This window comes from Quercus robur, chromosome 1, assembly GCF_932294415.1.
Source record: "Quercus robur chromosome 1, dhQueRobu3.1, whole genome shotgun sequence".
In the NCBI taxonomy this organism is placed as follows: Eukaryota; Viridiplantae; Streptophyta; class Magnoliopsida; order Fagales; family Fagaceae; genus Quercus; species Quercus robur.
Genome location: NC_065534.1, coordinates 20,235,950 through 20,241,510, shown reverse-complemented (window position 1 = coordinate 20,241,510; position 5,561 = coordinate 20,235,950).

The window sequence follows — 5,561 nt, the reverse complement described above, 5'->3', positions numbered from 1 at the left end:
CAATTCGGAGTGGTCACAGCGTGGCGGAGTTCGGCGTGGTAATGGCATGGTTATGGCATGGTGAGATTGACACAGTTACGTTGTGGCGAGTGGGTTTCAATAGGGCCTGGGTTGGATTCAAATTCCAATGGGGTTGTTTGATTTTTTGCTATGGATTTTTGTCGTTTAGGTTCAAATGGGTTGGATCTTGGATTCTGATAGGGTTTGGGTTGGATTTGGATTGGTTGGTTGGGTTGGCATGGTGGGTAGTGGGTTGTTTAGTTGTTTTTACTATGGGTTTGCTGGGTATTTGGTGGGTTTTGTTTTTTGCTTTTTTTTTGGGGGGGGGGGGGGGGGTGGTTTGGTTCCAATGGGATTTCGATGAGCAGTGGTGGCGTGGTGGTAGTGACTGGGTTGTTTGTTTTTTTAATAAGTTTGCTAGATTTTTGGTGGGTATTTGCCGGGTTTTGTTTTTTCTAATTTGAGTTTTCGGTTTCGGTGGGATTTTGGTGGGTAGTGGTGGTGGGGTGGTGGTGACTGGCTTGTTTAGTTTTTTTTTTTAATGGGTTTTTTTTGTGGGTATTTGCTGCGTTTTGTTTTTTTTTTTCTTTTAATTTGGGTTCTTGGTTCTGGTGGGATTTTAGTGGGCGGTGGTGGCGTGGTGGTGATTGGGTTGTTTGGTTGTTGAGAGAGTGACAGTGACAAAAATCAGAAAGTGAATAGAGATAGATAATTTGTTTATTATTTTATTGTACAATTTATATTATTTTAATATGTTGTATTTTAAAATAAAAGTTGAAATGTTGAGTGTATTGTAAAATGGTATGGTATAATAGATAAATTAACTTTTGAGATGATAAAATATGATATATTTTAGATACCGGATGCTAATGCTCTAATAATAACATATATATGACATCCTTTTTTATATATTTTTTATAATATGATAGTTAGGGAGGGGGGGTTTTCACCCTCTACATTTCTTTTAATGGCACCCAAAAAAATCTAATTAAGTTACAGAAATCTTGACAATTTTTAAGAATAAGATAAATAAGGGTTTTGTTAACGAATGTCTTTAGGAAATTTGCTAATGAACTATTTTAGAAAAGTTTTAATACAACTTTCATAAAAAATAATAATAAAAAACTGTTGAAAAAATCAATTACTTTTTTTTTTTTCAAAAAAAATGTCTAAAAATAGTTCATTAACAAATATTGTTGAAGCATCGATTAACATTTTCCTATAAAAGAAACCAACAACCTTTAGGTCATGGTATTTATGTTGCTATAAAAAAGAATATGTATATATTTGATATATAACATACATTCTCTTATTTCTAAAAAATATTATAAAAGATACATTCAAGTTATAAATAACATTCTTTGACAATGACTCTCGGTTAAGGGGCTAGTATATCTTTAGCTCAATATTTCGTGTCATTCTATGGGTATTTCCACATATTTTGAGGTTGTTTCTGAGCTTCACATATAGCAAATCTGTAATTTGGTAAACTCAAAAAAAAATTAAAAAAAAAAAAAAAAAAAACATGTAATAGTAGTAACATATGAATGAACCTGGTTTGCAGAGATGAAAATGGATCATATATTCAATTATTCATTATTCTTTACTATTGACCTTTAGTATAATTAATGGCATTGGCTGTTATGTCATCATTGATTTCTTAATAAATTCATACATGATGCAGATTTTCAGTAAATGTTGACGTGCAAGAAGATGGAGCGAATATTTTTTTTAGGGATCATATATCAATCATCATTCATAATAATAATAATCATATTTCTTCAAACTTTTGATAGCGAAATCCGATCTGATCAGCTTCTTTTTTAAGAATTTATCAAAGTGCAAATTAGGGACATGATAGAAACGGGTGTGATGTCTCATATATAATACAACCTTATTTGGTGGATCTACCTTTTATATAGAACTTTTAAAATTATTTCTATATTTAACTTCCCAATATAACATAATGTTTATATTAACTTTTTTTTTAAAATATATTTATATGTACGGTAGTAGATGATAAATCTTGACTGCGAGTTTACACATGTGTCCGATTCTTTCTTGAAAAATAATTAAAAAAAAAGACGTGTCCGTACAAGGCTTGGAATCCAATGAATAAAATGAAATAGGAATATATCAGTGAAAGAAAGTGAGACACATTCTTTACTTGAGAAGAGTGGTTTCCACGAATTTTAATAAACTTTAAATTTACACCCACATGAAAGAAACCACATAAGAGTACCAGAGAACTGAGAGTATTATTCCCATGGCTACTTACTTATTAGTTATTATACACGACAAAAAAAGATTGGTCCGGTGTCATCATTTTAATGATTGTCTGAAAGGGTCACAAATGGTGACATTTAATCCAATGTATCAGAATAGCCCATAAAATGGTTGTTGGGTAAGTAAGGGAAGAGAGGAAGGGTGATTATATATATGTCCTGTTAATAAAAGCTCCTAGTGATACCCTGAAACCCTCCAAAAATGAAAAGAAATAGATCAGCCTTCCCCCAAAAGTTGTACATAACTTTTATTTTCATTTTTGGATTAGTTATAAAAAGGAGCTTGCGCCTGTGTTCACAGCCCCCAGCCCACTTGAATTCGACAGTACATAAACTATTTAAGCAGCCATATTCCCACCCAGTTGATGAAGATGTAGGGTTATGTCTGTATGAATTAAGTTCTTCGAGTTTTGAGGTTTGAGAGTATCAGGTTATGTATGATCAAACTATTTATATATTAAAAAAAAAAAGTTACGTATGATCGAGAAGCAATAGGGGAGGCATGGACGAGAAAAATGATGTAAATGAAGTCAAACAAGATGATTTGACTTAAGGTCTAATTTCAAGTAGAGATGTTCACAGTGAGGTCTGTTCAGTTTTGAACTCAAACTGAACCCGACCCACTCAAATCGAATGGCAGGCAGAGAGACCTACCGCTGATCGCCAACATCAACGAGTCAAGTTAGTTTCGGGTTCAAGTGAACATCGATGGTGGAGGTCGTCTAACTCTGCTGTAACTCACTAGATTTAAGTGAAAAGTCGTTGAAATTGGTTGAGATTTGGCTCGATCTCATCGAATTTGGTCTAGATCTCACTAGATAAGATCATGATTTTGCCGGATCTAGCTAGAGTTTATTTATATCATCGGTCGGGGCAAGTGGTTCGGGTTTTGGCAAAGGAAACCTGCCACTCAATTGATTTTTAAAGGCAAAGACCCACTGCCAATTGGAGGGAGTTAGGGAGTTTCGGATCGGGCGGACTATGGGTGAAACGCGATCAGTTCCGCAATTTCAAGTTGGATTTGGACACCCCTAGTTTCAAGCACTACGCTGGACTAAGAGATCCAAAACAGCACCGTCTTGAGAATTATTTGGACAAATGTCATTCATCCATGGTCAATATTTCCATCAAGGTAATTCCCACTTCCTATGCTTACTTTAGTTTAAAAGCTTATCACTTTTTTTGCCATGATCTCTTTGTGGGTGTGTACTGTGTATGGATAAGCCTACACCCTTTGATCAAGAATTGCTTCTATTTATAGGCATAGATCAGATATAAGTCCTATTCATATGATATGTGCCATTAGATCAAGAAAGGCAAGTACCATGTGATCAAACAAACATTCATCATCTTTTCGTTGACCCCTATGGAGTCACGGGTGCAAACAAAGATAGACATCTATTGATGGTTGCCTCAATACACACATCATTTGCTGCCAAAATCCCTCCAAATTGCTATCCTCATGACATTCCCTAAGAAAGAAATTATTCCCAACTCAAACTAGAGTACTAGATGTCAAAATGATGGCATTTCAATAGCAAGAAGTCATGTCAGCCCTTGTGAAAAAGGCTACGCAAAATATTATTATTATGTCTCAAACGTTACTCTTAGGTAGACAGTGATTTTTTTTTTTCTTTTATTTGGTAAAGGTAGATAGACATCTATAAATCTATTGATGGTTGCCTTTTACACACATCATTTGCTTCCAAAATCCCTCCAAATTGCCATCCTCATGACATGCCCTAAAAAAGAAATTGTTCCCAAATCAAACTAGGGTCGCTACAAAAAAATGCCCTTTTTTTTTTTTTTTTTTTTTTTAGTTTTGTAATTTTCAAATTTTTGTAAGGGCAAAATGATAACTCACTAATATTATTTGTTTCCTTACATTCTGTTTATTTTGACGTAAAATATTTGCAAGAAAATATTTTTACATTTACAGTGTTTGTTTTGCAGTAAAATATTTGGCCAAAAGTAAAATATTTTCAATCAACCAAATTAACTTAGGCAAATTTGTGTAAAATTTTTTACACTTGAAATTTTGGTAAAACATTTTATGTTTGCTCTCTCCCACTCACCCCATACCTTTCAGCTCTCACCCCTCTCACACACTCTCTCCCTCTTAGATTTCTCTCCATAACCCAGCCACCTCCAATCCCTCTTTCCCACCTATCACCGGCTCTAAGATCAAAGATTTATGTTATAAATATACTTACCATTCCGATCAGTTATTCGAAGTATTAATGAGACTGAGTGCTCATCATTTCCTTCACCTTTTAACTAGGGGAGGCAAAATTTAACACGACCCGCGAACATGACATAACTCGACACGAAATTAGCAAGTTATGGGTAGAGGCTTAACGAATTTGTGTCATATTTGGGTTGACACGTCTGACCCGTTTAATAAACGAGTTGGGTTAGTATCCAACCTATGGAACCCGTTTGACATATCTGACCTATTTAATTAATTGATATCTTACCAATATACGCTTCAAACTCTAGGTATATAAACTTATTAGTTATTGTGGTTTATTTTAAAAAAAATATTATGATTTATTTTATTTACGATATTGAGATATGTTTTAATTTTAAATGATTATTTGTGATGCATTTATTTGTTATTTCTAAATTATATATATATATATATATATATATTTTTGGTTTTTCATAATTTAGTACTAAATTTTGTATATTTTTGCTTCGTTTCGATAAAATTTGATAAATTGATCGACACAACTAACCCATTTAATAAACAAGTTGTGTTAGAGTTGAGAAATCTTGACCCGTTTAATAAACGTGTTGGGTTATTGTTGACCTATATGGTCGAATACTCATTAGTTGATACGACACGAATCCAACACGCAAACACGAATTGCCACCCTTACTTTTAACCAAAAGGATTTGTCTTTTGTGCTCTTTTAACCTCCACACATAGAGAATAGGACCTAGCATTAATAGAGTTAACAATAGTGATGATAACGAGTAGATTACCATCATTGTCAGCATCTATGGAATGGGGTTTATTTCGTATGCTAGCAAGTCCTTTTGACATCAACAAACAATTTCCATAAGCTCCAATTTTGGGAAGAACAATATCTGAGTTTGTTGGTGTTGATTTGGTTCTGTAAGATTCATTTATTTCTTTGATGATTTTGATTTTGGTTGTTTGATATCAGTTAAGGTTTATGACTTTCAAAATGATGGCATGTCAATAGCAAGAAGTCATGTCAGCCATTGTGCAAAAGGTTATGCAAAATATTATGTCTCAAACGTTACTCT